General features: G+C 37.1%; 1 protein-coding gene across 1 annotated transcript in view; it reads left to right on the top strand.

The window, feature by feature from the left end:
* Positions 1-1,542: 1,542 nt before the first annotated feature.
* Positions 1,543-23,461, top strand: part of ZNF536 (zinc finger protein 536) — a 182,140-nt gene continuing 160,221 nt past the window's right edge. The window contains exons 1-2 of the mRNA XM_068411592.1: positions 1,543-1,589; positions 14,361-14,431. The gene's annotated coding sequence lies outside the window, so the exon portion shown is untranslated. The remainder of the gene's footprint in view (positions 1,590-14,360; positions 14,432-23,461) is intronic.

Here is a 23,461-nt window from a genome sequence, read left to right on the forward strand (position 1 = left end):
GGGGAAATGTGAGTTATAAAGGAGGGGTTTGAAGCTTTTACTGGGGTAATTCTCCTATGTCAGAGAAGCTGCATGGCAGAATTATCACGTGGAAAATATTCTGCAGCGCGTGATAAAGACTGATTCAATCTGCAAGTGAGGGGGGAAGGAGTGGGAATCGGGAAACGTTGTGGTAGACCACCGAAACGAAAATAAGTAGCCTGCGTTTGGTGTGGTGGAGAAACCAAAGGAGTGAGCAGAGGAGATGGCACGGACCAAGTGGGATGTTCTGCAGTAGCGTTTTGCATTGGAGGTAATTGGGACAAGGCAGAGTCTGGAGAAATCTTAGAGGATACGTGAATAGCGTCGTATTGGTATTGCACTAGTGGAAGGCTGTGCTGCTCAGTGAACTCCTAATTTACAGGATTATTTAACATTGCTTTTATCATCAATAGGAGTCCTCAAAATTGTTGTTTATCCTTCAAGTCAACAAATGGCATTGCTCAGCACTGTGGTCCTGTCAGTGCCGACCAGTTTAAAACAAATGCAATAAAACGGCCATGCTCTTAATTATTTCCCACAGAAACGAAGGATGCAATTCTGTACACACTGACTACTACAGCCACCACTGGGGCTCTGCGGAGAAGTCAGTGCTTCTCTGGGAAATCAGTGTCGGTGAGGTGAAGCCCGAAGGCTGTGGTGCTTGAACTGGGATTTCAGAACCAGAGCCTGCTGTATGACATAGTTTGGTTGATGTAGATGTACAAAGTGTATTATTTGGAAGTGACCTTTAATTTCATTTGTTAGACACGCATAGGAATAAACATAGTTAGAATTCTCAGTCATAAATTCTTCAGATTATAGCTTCAGTCGAGTGAACTTTATTTTGCTCTAAGAACTCCCTTTGTTTTTGTTTCTATTTTGCTTACTAATGTAATGGCCCTAAATTCACTACTGACAAACATCTTGGAAGTATTCTGGCTTGGCTTTTACTGCTAGCTCTTATCTCTTTTAGGTAGGGTTTATTAGATGAGATCATCTACAAAGGACTTATTTCTGTTATAAAATGGAATTAAAAAAAAAGTAAAAATACAATTAGTAGCTGTTCTCTTTTTACTCAGTTTGAAAGATTAGAATATCAATGTCAAGGAGAATAACCGGGTTTCTGGAGTATGCTATGCAACTTTTGTTTTATCCTGTTTTGTCCGCTCTTGCTGCACTGTCTAGGGGAAAGGATCAGAAGAATTTCATTCTGTTCCTCAGCATTATCTTGAGGAGAGGTTTTTCCTCTCAAAACAATCCAGAACTGAAAGAACTTTTCAGTTCCCAAAATGAAGTGACCACCAAACACGTGCATTATGAAGGCTTAAAAAATAAAAAGGTGTTAATCCCATTAATATTCTAATTCTCAATGCTCTGCTGCTCTGTAGATTGTCTGCTTGAGGTGGCATTGTAATATTTTAATGTAAATGTCTGATTCGAACACTGAGTTTTGACGTATTAAATTTCTCACAGGTTTTATTTTTACAGTTGTGACCTTCAGTACCTATCCCGTGTCTTTTAAGAATTTCCTCAGCCAGGGAACAGATTCGTTGGTTTAAGAGTAACTGGTAAGAATACTTATTTATATTGTTCTCATAACATTTTCTTCTGCTTATGGATCTGAATTTTTAGGTTTGTTTTTCCATATTAAAAAAAAATCATAAAAATGAGGTACCTAAGTTAGATTTAAAAATCTGTTCTCACATGTTTTTTTACATCTTCAAAAGTATTATTTTTATGTCTTTATCAAAACTTTTTATTGTAGTTCTTTCAGGGTGTAGGGAGCTACAAATAGATTTTTCAAGAAAAAAAATCTGCTTGGTAAAATGATGAACATTCATCTTATGCAGTTGATATGTAATAATTGTGTTAGAGATGAATCATCATTTATTACATTATCAACAGACTGCTGATTTAAAAAAAAATCCATGACACTCATGATTAAATTCATTTTATCACTTTTTGTTGTTTTTTTTTTTTCCATAAGTTCAATAGAACATCTCATGCATATTATGAAGAACCATATTCTGTTGTATATTAGCATGAGAAGAACACCCATGAAAATCAGCGGGTGGAGGGGTGCACTACACTGTATATGTGATTTTCCTCTGAGCTATTCCAGTGCAGTAGAAGAAAAGATCTGGTAAAGTCTGAGAAATCAGATTGGTGTGGAAATCAGTGTGAAATCAGAACTGGGTTATTTGGCCCTCAGTTTGAAATAAAAGTCTAGCATCCTAGAAAATAACCAATAATTAATTCTACCTACTACATGCACTAATTGATTCTTAAATCAAAATTTCTGATAGCTTCTGCTCCCAAATCAAATGCTTATGTTATTTCTTTATTATAATTGTTATACTGGATTGTCCACTCATTTTTATATCTTGTGAATCAGTAGAAACTGCGTAATTCAGAGGAATTGTGCTGATTTATAGCTGATGTGAGAGGATATTCAGGCATATTAAAGCTTCAGTACTGCAAATGCATAAGCAGGTATTGAATTACTGATGCTAATGGAATTACTCACGTGAGTAAAGTTAAGCATAGATGTAAGTGTTTTCATGATTGATGTCTGTGAATTTATATCATTTAAGAATACGGCTCACAATTTTTAAAACTTGCTAATTGAATGTGAGCTACTGGATTTTATTCTAGACAATTGACTCAAAAAAGAATTACAGTGACTTGATTCTAGAATAATTCCATCAACTTCAGAGAAGATACGGGGATTTTTAATGCTGTAAATAAGGATGTAGTTTGACCAATGCACTTCACTGGTCCCTACTAATATCAGGAAATACTTGCCAGAGTAAAGGAGGGGCACAGAACTGGACAATTAGTAATACAAATGGTTTCAATCAAACGGTTAAATAGCTCAGCAAAGATGTGGTTCGTTTTGTAACAGCATTTGGAACCCAAATAAAACCATCTGAGAGATGTGCTGTTTGTTGTGATGTTAATGCAGAAAACAGAAAACTCTCAACATGTCTTGAATTTCATGGGGGTGTCGTGAAGCCATTATAGGTTAAAAAAAAAAAGCAAAGAAAAAATTCCAAACTCACAAACTTAAAATACACATGCAGAAGCTCATACTTTATTCTAATTAACAAAGCTTACGTTTCTCTTGACCATACCCTTTAGAGGTCATCATGTAAACTATTTAAATTGATAGTAATATTATGCACCACAAAATTAATTTTACATTGTATACAGTTTTTATTGTGACTTTATCTTGTTTCGAAAGTGCTTACTTTCTGATTTTGTGGATATTACTGACTGGATTACTTTTATTTTGGTTTTTACACAACAGTTATATTAGAAATTTGCTGTTTTATTCTTACCTTCTTAGTAAAAATCCTTTTATCACACAATGGGTAATTTATATCCATTACCAGCCCTTTCAATCCTTTTCAGTGGTGCTGTCAGTGCCTTTGGCACAGTAATGATTAATGTGATCTAATAATAGTGTGCCATTATATTACCTTAGTAAAACATGTACCAACATCCTATTCAGATCTACCAAATTCATAGCTTCCTATAATATTTTTGTTGAAAGACAGGATTACTATTTTTCAAAGATGAATTTTTTTTTTTTTTGCCTTTAACATATTTAATGAAATTCACAATTCTTTGCCATGGTAATCTTTGTGCATGCATTTGGGCTTGATGGGTGAATTTTATATCATTCTGCATTATTATGATTTGTTAGGCAAATTGTTTGACACGTAAAGAGAGATATGCATTACATTGTTTTCTTTTGTTAAGGGTGCATTTTAAGCATTCAGTACCTTCTGATTATTCTGCTGTATTTATCATAGGGGGTATACTTGTACTGTAGTATGTAAGACTAAGCATTTGGGCTAAAATGTGTCTGTCTTTTTCTGCATTCTAACCCAGATACTGGCACACACTACAGGAGGTAAGCTCTATGCTCCTCTGCCCAGCAGTACCAGTTTTGGTTACAGTTGCTTTGCTGTGGTGCTCTCTCTCTGGCATTTCCTTGCTGCTTTGTCACTATAAACGTGCAGGATGGAGCCCAACTGTGAGCTGGAAACTGGGACTGTGCAGTGCTATCTGTGGTTTTCAATCCAAGGTACATACATTCGAAAACCAAACTCATACATATCTATCCTGTACTTGAGGTTCAACCAGATATAGCGTTGCTTGACCCCAAACTCCAGTTGTCAGGTAGTACCAGTTCACCCTAGAAGCACAGAAACTATCCAGAGGCCACATTTTTGGTAACAAAAAATGTTGGTGCTCGTAAAAGCATTGGAGTTGTATATGTATGACTGCCTTCCAGTCATTCGTGTTAGTACCTGATGCAGTGTGGGAGTTTGCTGCTGCTCTTGCACTGAGCACTGATTTTCCCCAGTCCTTTGCAACAGGAGAGACTTTAGTCATGACACTCTTTCCAGTCTTGGGTTCATCTGTTTAATAATGCTTCTGATCAGCATGGCTGAAGAGTTTGGATAACACTGTATCTTTGCAAAGCATCTTAAATCTTTATCACCCGAAGATGTCATTATTGCAGTCAGGGAGTCACGTACTTAACACTGTTGCAGTAAAATGGAAATGAAACAGCATGTCCACATTTTAACTCTACTTTGTGATGTTCTGTTAAATACATACTCTTACTGTTTCATCATATCACAATAAATAATGAATGAGAAAAATATTTTAATCTTGTCAATACTGGCAATGTCTAAAAACAAGGAAAGTGTGTGTATGCATTTATGTGGATTCCTTATTTGATTTAGGCTAAGTGATACAGCTGTAACATGATTTGAAATATGCAATCAATGTAAACGAAGAAAAATATTGAATGCAGTGTATAAACTGTGTGGTTCTTTAGACATTTTTTTAGGAAAAGAAAAAAAGATGATGATTGTCATACCATATAACAATACTACTACTACTACTTGAAATATATGCAGCAGCTTTATTTTCTGCCACGGTAAAGATGATCTTAAGCCTTGGTCATTTAAATCAAAGACATTCTCATCTCTTCCACACACCTGATTCCTCATGACATAACAAGAAACGAGGGGGGGAAATAAGGCCTGAAATCTTGGTTTAACATTGTATTCAAAAGGTTTAAAGAAAGTTCAGTAAGATGCTTCCCTGTTTTTAGTAATAAATAATTATTTATGAAACAGAAAAACCTTTTCTAAAAAACTCTCCAAGATCAATTTACTAATGGAGATATAATTTGTTAAAGCTGTAACAGAGCTGTACTGGTCTTGAATTAGAGATGCCATAGGTTGCACTGGACTGTCTATTGTGCAGATTGCATTATATCTTACTGCTTTATTACTCGTGGATCCTGCAGTTGTACTAGTCAGGACCAAGCTGGAATGAAAAATGGTAGCTGCTCTTTTGGCTGAGAATGGAATGGTCAGTGAAATGTTTCTCCCTCATCTCTTGACATCCAACTCAAAATAGATGTAGTAGACTGCAGAACAGACTTTTCCATGCTCTGAAGTGTTGTCAGGGCCTCATTGGTTGTTTCTTATGTTGCTCCTTTCAGTGGAAGATTATTATATGAAGTGCACAAGGCACCAGGTTCCTTAGGGTAGTTTTGTGTCTGTTTCTTTGGTAAAGTATGATTGGAAGTCAGTAAATTGGCCAGCAAAGGATGGTGAAGGATTACTTCATCTGCATGTCTTTCCATTTTCATTCTGGTGGGATAGAGGCTCTTATGAGTCATCTCTGGGCGTATGGCTGATCAGAAGAAGAAGAGAATCCTGATGCAGCTGCATAAGCTGTCAAACAGCGCCATTACAGTTCAGTGCCCTTGTTTAGGTTTCTATCCTTATTGCTGTACTGTGATCCTTAAGACACTTGGGTAGGTTAGGAAGTGGCTTCTTTTGTATGACTCTGAAAGAAAGGCCTCCCAGTACGCAGAGGAAGAAAAATAAAATAAAATTTAAAAATCTTGCCCTAATTCTTAGAAGATAGAAAAGCGCAAGAGGAAAGTATTTTTGGCTTTTAAGGCTAACTTTATTTCTTGTGAGGCCATCAGGTCAATGAGTAGAAGTGGAGACTGGTAATTCTTGGGTTACCTTACTAGCCACTGAATTGCTGTGTGACTTTAGTAATGAAACATAAATGTTCTCTCTGTTCCCCAGTGGGCATAATACCATTTACCTGTCTCAAAAATGCTTTGTAATTTAATTAACACTTGGAGTGCTCTTTGAGATCCTTAGATAAAAGTAGGCAAAATGAGTCAATTGTTACAGAAATCCCAATTTATACCCATTTAAAAAAAATTACGCTTTGTCTTGACTTTTTCAAACCTCAAATAATGTTTGATAGGAGTTTTGGGCTTTGTTCTTACTGGTCCTTAGAGTCACTTATTCTTAGTGATTTGCATAGGCACAGTGTAGGTATTACTTTTTTGTTCAACAGAGTATTTTGGTGGATCATAAATTACCAGTCCCTGTGCTGGGAGTCTGTTTCTGAGAGAAGCATACATTTTCAGAGGAGAATGAGTTGTGCTAGAAAAGTTCTGCATTATTCTTCAACATATATTTTTTTATTGTTTTAGGGGAGAGGTTTCTTAATTTCTTAGTTGTGCACTAGATGTAATAGCTTGGTCTTTGCTTCATAAAGTATGCCAGTATATTGCCGATAAATTACATGCGACTGTACTATTGTAACCTCAGCTATTCAACAGTTGTGTATAACTACCACATCCTGTCATGGCCAGATCACTGACCAATGACCAAACCAAGTATTTCCTTTGTGTAGACAATCCCTGTGTATAAGTACACACCGATCTAACTTTGGACTGATTCAAATATTTAATTGTATATACACTTCTGTTCAAACATATACTTTGTAAGCCAGCCGAGATGTGCAGTTAAGAGTTGATTTGTTGCATTCTCCTCTAACCTCCAATAAAGAACTTTCACTAAGAGAAGCAGGAACACTTGCAGCAAGCAAGCTGCAACTTCAACCCGTCTATGTTTTCTGTCTTGTTTTGGAAACAGCCAGATCTCTCTCTCTCTCTCTCTCTCTCTCTCTCTCAAATCATAAAACCCATCTCTTTGCTCCCAGGTACCTAATTCACTCTCATATTTTTTCCTTAGCAGCTCCATGCATTCATGTGGAGTTTGCTGCCTACCACTCAACTTTCTTTTCATAGACTATGGAAATAGTACATACACACCTGGATACAGCTGGGCTCAAAGTAAGGTTCTTGGCAAAAACATCTATGTTCACACATTTCCCCCCTTTTAATCTACTTTCTTGCCACTATCTTATTTTAACTACTCAAAAGGAGTTTTCTTATTTTAACTACTCAAAAGGAGTTTTCTTATTTTAACTAATCAAAAGGAGTTTAAACAGTCTTTTAGAAAAGCAGATAATCTCAACAAGCATCTTAGAGCTAGCAAAAATGTTGCACACCTGTTTGTACACAGCCTTGATGAAATATCTCAGTTATGCTAAGCAAGTCTGCCATTCCCTTCTGGTATTAAAAATGCCATTATCTTGAAGTTTTAAGTTGTACTATTTTTAATAGCACATAATAGCACCTACAAGGGAGTTTATATCTTTCTTATTCTTCCCTTCATCTCCTCCAGCAGTTGTTTTAGAAGAACCCTTTTGGTCTTGCTTTGATAATTTAAATAGTCTGAAGCAGTTGTGACTGAAACTGAGGGCTGTCTTTCAGCTTTCATGGAAATCTGGGAAGGCCAGAATAGCTCAAGTGATCTGCCACTGCTTTTCAAATATTTTAGAATAACACATGCTTCATTTAACAGAAATTGTTAGTATTTTTTCTGACTCTACAGCTGGCTTTCTTTCCTCCTCTCTAAATTTTAGTTTTATTGTGTTTTATTTTTTAACCATGTCTTACCACAAAAATTTGGAGGAAAGGTGGAGTGGGAGATATCTGTGAAGTTCATACTTCCCGCACAGCTGCAGTGACAGGTAACAGTGCTGGGAAGAAGTGCAAACATGCAGTAGCGATGTGAACATCTGCACATGTGTAAAGGACTTCCTGAGAGTAGCTTGCTTTGAGAACAGGTGAAAGTGAGCAACTGTAATGCTCAGTCAAAAAGTGGTAAACTTCTCTTCCTTTCTCCCTCACACTCTTCCTCTGGAATATTAATTTTTTACTGAAAGTGTGGCTGCATAAAAATAGAGCACATCTTAACTCCCTTAATAGTGATCTTAAATGTTGCTTTGAATGGACATTGTCCTGTGAACAAAACACTGGAGGAAAATTCTTGTGTTCCTTTTCTTTCCTGTGGGTAACTGCACATTGCATAGCTGACCAAATATGCCAAGACTATGGAAAAAGAGAAAACGGCAAGATGACTATTTCCCCAAAACAGTAAACACACATTGCAGCCTGGCTTCTTATTTGAGAATGCAAGATTTTACTTTTTGAATAACTACTGTATTTTAACAATAGGCATCAAGTGGTTGCTATGTGATACACAACAGTGTTTTTCATGAACTTTTGGCTGCTGAATAAGCCCAGCAAATATGGGTTCTTACCCTTTTAGTTTTCTGGGTCAATTCATTTTGCACAAAGGAGAGAATGATAATTTGAGTTGTAGGCAGAGAATGTTTTCTTCACATGGTAGGAAAGATGAAAGCTGTTTTTATTTGATTTCTTTTTAAATTAAAAATTATAATTCTTTATAGAGTTACAAATAATTATCTTATTACTAAAGGCATCCTTTAAGCTTGTTACAGAGTCTTTCTCTGTAAAATGATTGCTGATTGTCACTGCAAACTAAAAGTGGGGGAGAAGGAGGGGAAACATAAATATATATGTAACATGTATGTGTAGAAATGATTCTGTTTTTTTTTTTTAATGTGATTTGATTACCCCAAAAGTAAAGACCTAGGCGAATGCTTCTTGTTTAAGTGATGCTGGCTGATTAGAGACCATATTCTGAACTGCTGTTCTCCTCTCTAAATGCTCAGCCCTTTCCTGCTTATGGGTCAGAGAGGACAGTGTCTATCAGATTTAGTTGGCTTCCTGATGGGACACCACATTGAGGATGCTTTTATGTTCTTATCTCTTGTTCTTCTGTTGTCGGAATCCCATGGAGCAGGATTTCTGAGAACCGTAGCCTGGATCTGTGGATTTAAAATCTGTGTGAGAGCAGGGGCTGGCACCCAGTGATGCAGGGAGGGACAGGTGTGGTGGCAGAAGAGCAGGCAGATGTCAACAGCTGGTGGGAGCACCACTCTGATGTGTAGGGTTAATGGTAGCTTATGTGGAAGGAGGAGGAGGACTCCAGAAGCAGAGATGGAGGGAGGGGGTTTGAGATAGGGAGAAGAGCAGCATTCAGGTTATGCGAGGGAAGGGAGAGGAATTATCTCTGACTGTGCAAACGTATATGAGAATGTGTAACTGTCTCTCTAAGCTTCTCAGTACTAAAGATCTCTTTTCATTTTAATCAGCTTCTAGAATAAGTATACTCACAGGGGCTTATTCAGGAAGGCTTTGGGGCAGGAAGGCGTGAAGAAGAGTGGTTGGGAGGACAGTGAAAGTTGGAAGAGTACTGTTGAGGAGAAAAATCTGTTGTATTGAAAGATTAAGAGTTTTGGGTAGAGTGAGCAAGGAGATCTAGGCTAAGGATTCAAGAGCCACTAAGATTGGATGGGCAGAAGGTCATCATGCTCTTCTGCTAGGCATTTCTAAGCCAAGACCTATCTTATCCTGTATCAGGTATGTAGGAGCCCTTGTTCAGTCTTGCCCAAATTCATGGAGAACATCATCTATGTGTCAAATTAAAAAGGCTTTGGAGGGTTGGCAGATGAACCACTAATGTACTGCGTGCCATTGTTGGTGTTCTACTGCATTTGGTTACTCTGAGGAAAGTAATTGTAATTACTTTTACTTTTGCTGACTGTGTATGACAGCAGCCATCAGTGCTCATCCATGCATTGAAGTGCCACAATGAGACATGTTTGAAATGAGAAAGATGTACAAATTTCACCCAAATATTGTGGCTGTTCATTCTCTCTAAGGCTCTTTTCTTAGCCCCTCACCATGCTGCCAAAACATAGCTCTAGAGCAAGCTCCGGAAAGGCTCCATTTCATGCCATCTTTCCTCTAAACTGGACATAACTTATTATCACAGTGGCTGTAGTCCTCGATTTATGTCATTTACACAATTCCATTAGATTGAATAAATTTACACTAATTTTACCAAGTACTTCTGCTGAGAAGGTTTGTGTTGGTTGTTATTGCTTTGTTTTTTCTTGGACATAGTTAAGCTATTTCTGCATATAGTTATTGTGGTAAAGACTGTGTAGCTTTATCAGCCAGCAAAGTGTGAGTGTTTCACCTTTCTTAAAGAATTTCTTTACAAAGAAGAATGAAGGAAGTTACAATATATCTCAGGTCACCATGTCTTGACAATCTTCGGAAAATTCTCTGCTTTTCTCCCCATTTGCCTAGATGTCCTTTTTTCAATACCCCCTGCCTCTTTTTGGTTAGGTTCATAGGGACATACCTTTTCTCTTTGGTATCAGATACTGCAACACCTAACCACCCCCTCAGATGATGATAATAGTGATTGCTTGCTCAAAGAGAAAGAAAAATTCTTTCATGGATGACATTTTTATTTTATTTTTTTCTTAGATGTTCCATGTAAAGCATTTATCACTGGGATAATTTTCCCTCTCAAAGTGGTATCAGACACAAAGCTGTCTTCAGGGCTATTTCTTCTAGTTCGCTGGACAGCTGTTCTGCCTGAAAAGAAAGAAAAGATCATATATCAATCAAAGACTTCAGGAGAATCCTTATATTCTTTAACTAATGGGAAAATCCTAACTGAGAGTTCTTGATCTTCTGACTTCTGCTTTTTTGGTTTGGAGAACTGCACTGATACATTTTTGCAAGAGTATCTGTTGGGTTTATTTTTTTAATGTTTCTTTTGTGTGTCATCTTGATGCTTGGAGGGTGTTAAAACTCATCTTTGCTGGTGACAGCCACATCATAAGCAAACAGTTTTCTTACCCCTGTGACTTGATTGATCCTCTTCTGAATGTCACTAGGAGCAGAAATCAGTGCTACTTAGCAGAAGCAAGGTTCTCATCTTTGCTCTGCTGGTGCTGAACTAGTGATTTCCAGTGGAAAAAGACTAAAGAGCTGAAGGACATGCCCAAGCTGCAGCCTTCTTAGCTGGTACAGATGTCTCTACTTACTCATCATTCTCCATTTCTGTAACTCCATTACACTGAAATAGCTAACAGGTAATAAATTCATTTTTTGTTAATTAATTTATTACTAATTATGCATTTACCCTAGTCTGTGATGCTAATTTAAAGAAGATTCAAAGTACACTAAAAATTCCTTGTCTTTAAAAAATATATTCAGAATGCTTTATTCAATTTACTAAATGATGTGTATATACAATAACAGATTGAGTTTAGCATGCATCCCTTTGTAAGTGTGGTTTGAAACATGTAATTGAACTTGGATGCTACCATTTTCGCCTAGCAGTGATTACCTTCCAGAATGGAAACCACGTCCCTGATACAGGGTTTTCTGGCCTCATTACGGTATGTGTTGTGTGTTAGAGCATGTTTCCACAGTGCAGAGTAGCACTGTGCAGGTACACCAGAACCAAGCTGAAGGCTGTCGTGGAGACACAGTAGCCCAAGGGAGCTATTAAGCTAACCTGGACGTTTTTGCACAAAAAGACAAAACTAAACTCTAAGAAGATTTTTGTATCCACCTGTTGGTGCTCTTCAAAGACATCATTAGCAATCTGTTACGTGTTCATGCTATGTTAGTATCTGATGGTATCTTCAGACCCCAGTCAGTGCTATGTGGGACTCAGCAATATACAGATACTCAGTGTTTTGATGTGTTTTGCTGAAAGAGACCCTCTGTTCTCTAAGCCATCAGACCTTGACTTTGGTGAGGCTTTCCAAGTGCTGCCTGACCTGGATTACTTTATGTAGGATTGCAAGCAAAATTACGGGTGATGTAGCTAATTATGCAGTGGAAAAGCGATACAAGAAAGGAAAGATGGGCCAGCATAACTGCAGTAAATTCTTGTATTTATGTATACTTAAAGTCGTCCTGATCCAGAACTTCCTGAAGCAAATGAATTTATTGCTTTTTAGCAGATCTTGGATCATATCGCTTGCCGTATTGGATCAGAATATTGGGCCATCAGGTGCCATTGATTATGACCAGGAGCAGAAGATTTAGAGGAAGAGGCAAGAAACCTGTGATCAGTCATTGTAGAATAAACTCTCCTTAAGGATGTTGTAATTACAAGCAGGACACATGGGCAGTGTATACAACGTGATAGTTCCAAACAAAGGGAAAACAATGGGGATGATTTAATTCTCTTTTGCTTTGAAATAAAAAGATCATCAGTTTTATTTAATCAATAGGCTCTAGGGTTTGATGTATGGATGAAAACTTAGAATCAGTGGAATAATATTTCTGGCTAAGCACTTCTCATCAAGGAACTTGTTTGACCTGTGAGCTGATTCATTTTTTAAACTTGGATGTCTCTATTATAGAACTTCTAAAGATTGTTGCAGTGCCAGCATGGGGAATGTGTGTGTGCGTTTTAATATGGATGCATCTTGTAGGAAAGGAGATAAACCTTTTTCTTTGTACACAGACACATACATGATTTATCAAACATATTGTATTACTCTGTCTTTACAGTAAAACGTACAGTGGATGTGAATTATCTGTGTAGGATTAGAAACTCTGATGTTCTGTCTTGTATTCAGGAAGAGGATTACTTTGCAGATAACGTGCAGATAATTTACTTTTAGTGAGGCATTGCGGCTTAAGGACAGCAGAATCAACTTTCTTGAAATAAAAGGAATAGGAATTGGTATGGAACAATATAGCGTAGTTGACCACTCATAGGAATTTCAAGATGACATCAGAAATACATCATTGTATATTTATTGGACAGTCATTTTTTCAGTCATCCTAAAATGATCTTTTGATTAAAAACAAAATAAAAAGAATCTGTTGTAAATGCTGAGTACCTTGAAATTCACCAATTTTATTGCATGTATGATTGGCAGCATTAAATGCCAACGGCTCATTTAAATATGAAACATCTGTACATTATTATTTAGGGATTTTTAATCTGTCGATTTTTAGAAATGAGGATTTTATGAGTCCTTGCATGCATAGTTGCATATTACTTATATACGAAAGCAGTCAGTAATGAAAGAATAGTCCTAAAATCTACTGTATATGGTTTTGTGATTAAGGTAGGAAATACACAGGGTATGAAGAAATACAATATGCATTGCATTGGATTTTAGGTGTGGCATCAGCAATTATGATTTCGTAACAGTGGGAGTAATGTGACAGTTCAAAAGCACAGTGAGAAGATTATTTTTTTTTATACACAGCAATGTAAATTCTTAAAATAACAATGTAATTTTTACATTTCTCACTGGATAACAGGATAATCCAATTTTGAACAATTTATTCTCAACAGGTATGGTAAAAATAGATGTATCATTCTGGACCGTGGTATAATACATTAATTTTTATGAGTGAGTTATGAAGATGTACAACTCAGGACCTAGGATAAACATCATATTCCTTAATTAATCCATTATGCTATGGCACATATGTGCCACTTTTATTACCCTAAAATGAAAAATGGAAAAAAAAATATTAAAAAAAAGCTGCTATTTTTTCTGTATTAGAATACCTTTCTTCTAAAACCATAAAAATGTAAAATCTAATGCAGCAAACACTATTAATGAGTTACACATCTAAATTCCTTGAAGACTTGTAAGACAAAGAGCCATCATTTTCTGGTAATGACATTCAAATACATTCTTTAGCTCAAATGATTGAAAGCTTATGGATGCAGTTCCTACATGTTTAAATGAATCCAGACCACATAAATTCCAGCTAGAGAATGCAGGTGAATCTGTGATTGAGCAACAATGTAGGAACAGTAGAGTGGAAAATGAATGAAGAAAAAAAAAAAAAGTGCTTCTTTAATATCTAAAAATGCATTATTATAGATGCTTATGGTTTCTGAACCTGCCCCATACAGATCTACAGTGAACCTTTTTTTCTTATGGGTCTTATTATAGCTTTGAGCCAAGATTCTCCCTTCTTGCCCCATCACAGATCCCCAGCAAACATGGTGTATTTGTTTAAAGGATAAGAAAATGGTAATTTCTAGAGGAAGGATGGCAAAATGTCCACGTCTGCTTGACTCCACTAGCCTTGGCTGAGGAAGTTGTTCCCTTTGGCTCTGAGTGTGGGTGGGTGTCATGTTTTAACTGCAGAGTTTTATTTACAAATGGGGATGAATATTAGTCTTGTAATGATAAATATTTTGCATTTGCAGTAAAGGATCTACGAGAGTTTTCGTCATCTGCTGATTAAAGAATTAAACCTTGCCACACTCCGGCCAGCCAGGTAAGTTGTGTTAGCCCTACACATCTGAGTAACTGCAGTTTGGGAAGGTGGGTGATTTTCTTAACATCTGTCACTGGCAGAGGTGTCCGTGGCACATCTTGCAACAGGCTCCAGACCTCCCTCACTTCCTGGTCTACCACTTCTCCCCAACACAATGTACCTATTTGATTATCGAGTAGGGGAACTGTTTTTCCAAAATGTGGTGTTTCATCTCGTATTTATGTATTAGAGCTGGGTGCTGAAACAATTATTTGCAGCTTGCCTACTAAACTGTATCAGAATTTCCTAATATCAAACCTGTAAGTTTATGAATGTGTTTTGTGTGCCCAAGAGCAAATGATCTTTAAGATATCTATTTGAATACATTTTAATGTGATTTTACAATGTTAGGCTATCTGTCATTTCTAAAATCTGATACTAATAGAATTTTGTATTTGTCATTTTACATTGAAATAAGAATAGACATAAGACAATATAAACCAAAACAGTATTAATGAAAAAATCAAATTAGAGATTATTGTGTACTGAAGACATTAAATTTAATATAAATCAGCACAATACAAAGAAATATGTTTTTCTGCTATCTCAGCATTAGAAGAATAGCACTGCTTTTCTCCATATGTCTGTGTCACCAGGTTGTTATTTCTTTTGTTTAGTCATATAATAGAATGTGTTGAGACATATTATCCTCAACTTGTGTAACAGCCTACAAATACTGATTGCTGTTTGAGCTTGTTATGGAAAAGTATTGCCCTGTGGATTGAGAAAATGACCAACAGCGGACTATAATCTATGAAGCTGAGAGTAAAATTGCCAACTAGAGGTCATTTTTCAAACCAAGGGGCAATAGTTTTCTACTATAAACTGAATATTACAGTCAGTATATGTTTTATTAAACCATTTCAGAAACTTGGGAGCAGTTTCATTTAAACTTCTTGCTTGATGTGGCTCAGAGAACAGGCCCAGGGCAGCTCACAAAAGAGGCCTGGCATAGTGTCTATAATAAATATTCTGTATACTCAGTAATTATGAAGGCTTTAGGGCCTTAATAGTGAATGGCCATATCCTGCCACCATTCTGCATCCTTAGCAGCAATTGAAGTCATTAAGATTTGTGTATAAAAATCAGTGCAGGCTACTGTTTCTCACTGTAATGCTATGACAAACTAGGGCCAAACTATATAGAAAAGCCAGTTATGGCTATTACAGTCTAAAAGATTAAAACGAAAATACCTTTTCCCCTCTCCATACCCTTTCATTCGTTTTCTTTCCTACTGAAGTATGTAGACAATGGGTCTCTTTATTTGCACTCATACAGGGGTGATTTCCCTAGTGCCGTAGTCAATAAGAGGATTTCCATTCTGCAATAACAGAAATAACAGTAACATGCATGGACAAAGTGAAGCCTTTCTCCTCCTCCTTTAACACACCTTGTTTTATCCATAGAGTTCTACCATCCTGTGCCTGGGGGACAGAGGTGCTTTCTGCACCCATTGCCTCATCTGAGTGACTTTTACTGTCAGTAGATTGTCAGTACAAAATCCTTGGTGGACTTCAGGTGCTAGAGTCGTAGAAAGTTCTAGCCTCTCTGCAAAACAGGGAGGGGGCAAAGAAAAATGAGAAAGAGACCATGGTGGTTTGGGCAGAAGGGAGCCAAATAAAATCTTTCACCTTTTCCTTGAGAATCCCTGATGGAACTGCTTTGTTTAGAGGTCCTCGTGGGACTTCTCCTTAGCTGCTTCTGCAAGCTTTGATGTCAACTTGTTGTCTACCTGGCAGGATTTCTAGTTTTCTGTTTTGGGGCAAAGCTCACAGACTGATCCTGGTTTCCTGGCATAAGCATGTCACAGTCCAATACTACAATGTTCTCAACAGTAAACATATTTAAGTTACTGCATGTCTAAGTTGTAAGTTCACTTGTCACAATTATGCATGTAAATTGTGCATTCACGTAACCATAATTAGAAATTTCTGTCTGCATTTGCCAGATTAATGCATAGTTACAGCTGTAGCATGGGCAAATTAGGTGCAAAATTTGTTTTTGCACTTTGAGTTTTTAAAAACCAGACCTTACAACCATATGTGTGTATATATTACACAGACACAGACATAATTTTCTAATGGTCATAATTTTAAAGGTCTGTATAAAACTTCACCACCTCGGTAAGGGTGATGGATTAGAATAATAAAAATTGGAGCAGTAAAAGACCTGTTATACATCTAGTCCATCTTATTGACGTTACAGGATTGTTCCCTACAGGGTATTTGCTAATACTTTGTCCAGAGCAGGTTTAAATGTCCCAAGCAGTGAAGTCCCCACTAAAGTTTCACAGATATAATTCAAAGGATATTTTTCTGACACTTTAAGATAAAGTGATCAGTTTACCCTGTTATGTTGGTCATAACTCCAGGGACTTGTCCTCTGTGTATCTCCTTGGTGCTTCCATGCTTCTAAATATTTGCAGAAAGTCACCATAAATTACTTTGCTATTGACTGTGTCCTTTCTCTCATCCTCTACCTAACACTGTCTTACTAGGCAGACTGTGTTTTTTTTCCCCCAAAACTCTCTTGTAGATCAAAAGATTGGGCCAAATGAAGATGATGCTATTAATTTAATGTTGCAGATATTGCATAATATATATACGCTCTCTCTATATGATCATGTATCCTGTCTGTGTTCATTTCTAGGAGGATGTTGTTTAGAGGTCTGTCTGATTGTATTGGGCACTATACAAACATATAATTAATCTTATTTTTAGCAATGCTGAACTCCAAGCTGAGGGTGTAGAAATATAGGTTTATTAGTTTCTAGAACACTTTTATTATGCGCTTTCTTTTTTGATTGACAACTATTAGTATTTTAAGATGACAGAACTAAAACTTATGCTGCCAGATAGCATCAGATATAATGTATGCTAAGTAAACAGAAGCATGTGAGCAGGATAATATTTATTGTATAGTTACATAGCAATGTGGTAAGAGACTAGAGAGAGAATTATTCTTCAAGAAGGATATTTGATATTTTACGCTCTTTAGAAATACAAACACAGAACTGAACTTTGCACCCTGTTTCCACAGGATAGCATGCAGGTTTATTGTCTGTCCTGGCTGGGTTGTTCTCAAAAGCTTCCATTCTTCATCTCCTTCCTTTCTCTCAAATTGCCTGTGTAGGAGAGGAGTAGGAAAAGATCCCTCTGAGATGAATTTTATAACTCTTCTGGTTTACCATTTGATGGTTTGCCTTGCAGCTCCAACTGAGATTTGTATTGAACCCTTCATATCCAGTCCTTTTCCCAGAGAGCTTGAGCGTCCAAGTAGATGAAAGTCTGGAGGTGCGAGAGGCACAGTCAAAAGTGTTGTGCAATAAGAAATTCATGAGAAAGATGGAGCCACTGTGACCAAGTCAGGTTGCAGTGTCTCATTTGGCAAAAAAATCAATAATAATTTTAACTGACTAAATAATAACTTTGTCTCCAGAACAAAAAGAATAGTTGCTATGAAGTATGTGCAAATTTCCCATGTATTTCTAGTGAATATTTCACAGAATCACAGAATCAATCAGGTTGGAAGAGACCTCAGGGATCATCGAGTCCAACCGTTGCCCTTACACCACCCTGTCAACTAGACCATGGCACTAAGTGCCATGTCCAGTCTTTTCTTAAACACATCCAGAGATGGTGACTCCACCACCTCCCTGGGCAGCCCATTCCAATGTCTAATAACCCTTTCTGAAAAGAAATTCTTTCTGATGTCCAACCTGAACCTCCCCTGGCGAAGCTTGAGGCTGTGTCCTCTTGTCCTATCGCTAGTTGCCCGGGAGAAGAGGCCAACTCCCACTTCACTACAACCTCCCTTCAGGTAGTTGTAGACTGCAATAAGGTCACCTCTGAGCCTCCTCTTCTCCAGGCTAAACAACCCCAGCTCCCTCAGCCGTTCCTCGTAGGTCAGACCCTCCAGACCCTTCACCAGCTTGGTCGCCCTCCTCTGGACTCGCTCCAGAGTTATATATTTAATATAACGCAATTAGAGGCAGGGCAAGAATTATATAGCTTTTAAACACCAACGACTAAAGAGACTCCTGTTTTCATGACACAATTCACCCACCTAAAATTACCTATGAAATTCAAGTGAAAGGGAAGAAGCTGGAACGTTCAGAACCTGGCTCAGAAGGTTATGCTTAGGTCTGTGCGCATTGACTGCCACGCTGGAGCCAGGCCTAGCTTCAGAACGGGGCAGCAGAGATGTGCATCTTCTGAAAGCACGTATAAACAATACATGTTAAGTTAATGAAGATGTGAATTCGTGTGCTGTGCGAATAAGTAAATTGAAAGATAAAATTGGCATTAATCAAAAAGTAGGAAGGCTTTGGGCTCTTTTTTTTTTTTTTTTTTAAATAAATTAATTTCAGCTTGTGTCCTTTTCAGCTAAAAAGTACCTGGCTTAGTGCTGCAGAAAGTTTGTCAGGCACAGAATATATTAGGCAGAAGTACCTGGTTTATCTTGTGTACCAAAAGGAATAAAGCTGTGTTAATCTGGTGTTCTGCTTAGGCTAATTTTTCCTAATTGAGACCTAGCTTGACTATTTCAATGAGGTACTGTGTGTACCTGTATTTAGTGGAAGAAATTCTAACCAAGCAACTCTTCAATTCAGGGTTTTTTAAACACATGACCAAGAATGACTGCTTGTGTCCTTTGCACAATATCAACACAAGTAGCTGTAAAATCACAAGATTGTATCATTAGACAGTTGGTTTTGACAAACTCGGATTAACTGGAGAAGAGAAGGAGAATCAGTGGGATTGATACATTTCACCATTATTTACTCTCTTGGGTAAATGGCTTTTTCCAGTCATTGAGACAAAAAGTATCCCAGTGTGGGGTGTTTTTCTTTTTCCATGAGCATGCCTTTACCTACAGTGCCTGACTTGTAATGGGGCTGTTAGGCAGCACTTTTAAACGGTTTCAGTTTCCAGCTGCAATTAGAACATCTTTAAACACAAAAAGTGTAAGAAAAAAATACCTGATCATATAGCATTTATTATGAACTGTCTGGTCAAGTTCAGCATTCATTCCTTAAATATAGTACATCATACTTTATTGTTGGAAAATTATCCTTTGGACTATAACCTCTTCTTCCCTCTTAAGTGTAAGTGGTTGACTGCTGCAGCATTCATCCAGTGCACCTTTTGTATTTGCTTCAGCTTTTTATTCTTTGAAAGTGGTTTTCCTGTTGACTTGTGCTTGGCATCAGGCTGATGCCATTTAAAAAAAATACCAGTCTTAAAATGCTTATTATGAATCTTGATTGGTGAGAGCACTGAAGGTGCTTGTGGAAGTACAATTTGTGAATAGTAGTTCTTGTTGATCAAGACGATGTGCCATTGTGTCCGACATACTTGTAAATTGTTATCAATCCTGTTACCAATTTATGCCTAATCTCTTCTTTCCATCTGTGATGCTCATGGTTCATCTCTTTTGGGCATTAATATTCACGTTTCAGAATGATACATCTAATGACCGGCCTCACTTTGAGGGAACAGTACCATGTTATGATGGAATAAAGTGTCATGATGTCTTAGGTAAATAAGCCAATCAGCATGAGAAGGGAAAAAAACTTCATCTAGCAGGAAAGAAAATGGAGAGGAAAAGCTGTGGTGCATGATTGCTATTGAAAAAGAAGGCACTACCCACTAGAGTATAAATGAAGAAAGGTGCCATCTGCATCGCTTTTGTAGTTGAGTGAGAGTGGTTATATGGGGGTTGGGATTATATTACATGCCCTTCAGGTAACCTTTATGGATTTTGCAGACACAGTTTCTGTAAACTCCTCTAGTACAGTCCAGTAGACTGCCCAGTGCAAATCATAATGCTTTGTTCTGAGATTCAGGAAGAATTGTGTCAGAGATGTTACTCAAAAGGACCTTATCTACAGTCTTAGGTCATCAGGGTGAGGATTTCAATGCCATTACTGTTTCCATTTGAGCATCTTCTTTGTCTCCTGTAACTTAAATCCTATCTTCAAATGCTTGCTTAGGGATGGCATTGATATTTGATGGGAGCTGCAAATGCATCAGAGATCAGATGGAAAATATGTATATAATGTATCTGTGTATTGTATGTGGCAGCTAGGCACAGTAATGGAGTAATGCTTTAATATATACAGGATCTTTATTATACAGTCAAGTGGAAAGAAGTGGATGTTTCTATTTATCAGTTGTGTTTTTGTCTTGGGTGTTTCTATCTTTGACTGATACAAATACTTTGGAATCTGAACATATCTCCACAATACTGTTGTGTCTTTGTTCTGAATTTCTTTCATCTTAACTTATCAACACAGTATATGAGCCATTTTATCCTACAGCGTGATCATCATCCTGGTGTGTATTCTCTCATTAATGTCAGGTTAAGATCTAAAGAAATATGAAAGGAGGAGTGAAATGTCTTTTTTTTTTTTTTTGTAGTAATTTTTTTTTTATATACTAATAATGACAGAAATAGGAAAACTAGAGTACTGTGGCTTTGGGGGGAAAAAAAGTATACACATCTTCCCACAAGTGCTATACTGCTTCTAGTCTTGGGTTGGCTTAAATATTAGTATTCAACAAACTTTGACCAAGTCTCTCTTTGTAGTGGGGAATAATTGCTTTGGTATTTATTGAAATAATTGAAATATTCTAATTAAATATCACTTAAAAACAAATATATATGAAATGTACATTCTAATCTTTGTATTTTTTCACTGAACGGATTTCTTTTTTTCATCCACATCCATTGCATAAGTTCGTGAACAGTCAGTAAGGTCTGTTTTTCATATACCTGATATTCATAGTGCAGAAACTTTGAAAAGAGAAAGTACCAATGTAAAAAAGTAAGACCTAATAATTTTTTTTTAACTGTTGTTGGTTGCTGACAGGACATTAATTTGTTAAACGAGCCTTTTCCTCCCCCCTCACTGCCCCCAGTTACCCTAGAAGTATTTTGAGACAGTTTTTGTCTTTTTTAGAAAAACATAGAAAACAAAACTAAAACAACTTTCTGGTTTTCAACTAGAAACTGAAATTTCCCTTGAAGGGTGCAGACAGAAGAAGGGGAGAGGGATGCATGAGTGGGTCAGGGAGACCACAATTTACATGTTAGGGTCTGGGTATTTTGTCTAACTTAAGGTGTTGAAAATTCTCCTAGTTGGAGCCCACTCCTCTCCACCAACTAAACAGGAGCAGAATTGTACTAATCCTGGTCATATGCAGCAAAAAATGTCCAAGTAGCAGCACAGGGCAAGTGATTTGGGGAGCATTAGGACATGAGTGAGGCCAACCCATGGTAGGTCCCATGGGGAGTGACAGGGCACTGATCCTTGTGCTGAGAAGGAGGGTCAGAGGATGTTTCTCAGTTGAGCAAAACCCTGCAGCACAAGGGCAACTTGATGCGTGCGAGTCATTTCAGGGAGGTCAGTCGCATGCTGAAGGCGTTAGATGGACCCGTCTCATTCAGAGCTGCTCTTTTTTTTTTTTTTCTCTTCAGCTTAACTATCCAGCCATTTACACTACTTATTTTTATTCCTCAAAATTGTTCTTTCCTTTTGTGGCGACAGATCACCACCCACAAACTCATAAAAAAGAATAGTTAAGAATATGTTTTGTCTTGAAAATTTTTAATTTGATTGACGTGATTTCTAGCATATATTATATGTTTTCTGAAGTGTTCAGGGGAAACTATGCAAATGTTTTGATGAGGTTGAAATGCCTAGTTTACTTTTGATGTTTTTAGATCATGACGCTGTATTGTAATACAGCATATTAAAGCATAAATGACAGAACTTAAGGATAGTGTTTTGACTTTTCCAAGTTAAACACTTCCATATTGAAATGTCGGTTTTGGCCTGTTTTGGGTTGGAACCAAATTTTCTGCTGAAAGTTTCATTTTTAACAGATCTACCTATGATAATGAGCTTAGTAGCTATGGCTCTTTCATTTCAGTCCTTCCTGAGAATCAATGTCTCTGCCTCAACTTGTTGATTATTATTTTTAGGAGCTGTCAGTTTTCAGTCCTCTTCAGACTCTTTCCCCAATAACAAGAGGCACAGAGGTCTTGTTTCTTTTTTTGGCATTCAGAATATGAGGCACAAAGCAGCCCACAGTCTAGTTACTGAGCTAGGTTTATTGCAGTAAGTTGCTATTGTAGGGCACATTCTTCCCAACATCTTGAAGCTTTTAGCAAGTCTTTTCTCTTATTCGAAAACTGACACAGTTTGGCTTCTGTTTATGAAGGAGTCACAGTCCTGCAACACTGATTTGCGTTTTCCTAACCCTATTCTAGGGTGCTTTCAATAATGTAGCAATCCTCTGTGAAACCTTGCAACTTTATTTACAACATCCAGTGTTTTTTTTTTTTAAACTGCAAACTGTACCTCTCAGTAAATGAACACCCATATTTAAGTAGACTTTAGCAGTAGGCAGTGCTTTAATTTGTGTAAAACTTGTGGCAGAAAAGCTCCAGAAAAGTACAAGAAAAGGAGATCTAAGGCAAGGCTTTTATTTTTTGTATTATCCTATTTATGTGTACATTTTAAGTTTAGTTTGTAATAGTAAAATGTGTTAAGACTTGCTGGATTTCTCAGCCTTGTGGATCAAAGGTCTTCTTTATTGACAGGCATTGTCAATGCAAACTTTCCCAGATTAGCCAAATACTTTATTTCAAGGGACTGACCTTCCAGACTTGGCACTGATGCTAAGAATATCAATTTAGTTACCAATTAAGGTAGCACTGACTTTTTAATGACAGGTTGTGTCTTTTTTTTTTTTTTTAATGCTTGGTACTGTATGAGACAAACTTTTTGCACAAACATTCTGTGCGATACAACGTGCCTCCCTGGAAATAACACTACCATGTCTCCCCCTGTGAGAACAGTTATCTTCTTCTTTTTTTTTTTTTTTCTTTAAGATTGTTGACATCTGCTTATTTTATTATTAAACTCATCTGAATTGAAATATTCCAAATAATTTTTCGGAGCAGTTCAAATCTCCATGTACT

Source organism: Nyctibius grandis, chromosome 12, assembly GCF_013368605.1.
Source record: "Nyctibius grandis isolate bNycGra1 chromosome 12, bNycGra1.pri, whole genome shotgun sequence".
Classification (NCBI taxonomy): Eukaryota; Metazoa; Chordata; class Aves; order Nyctibiiformes; family Nyctibiidae; genus Nyctibius; species Nyctibius grandis.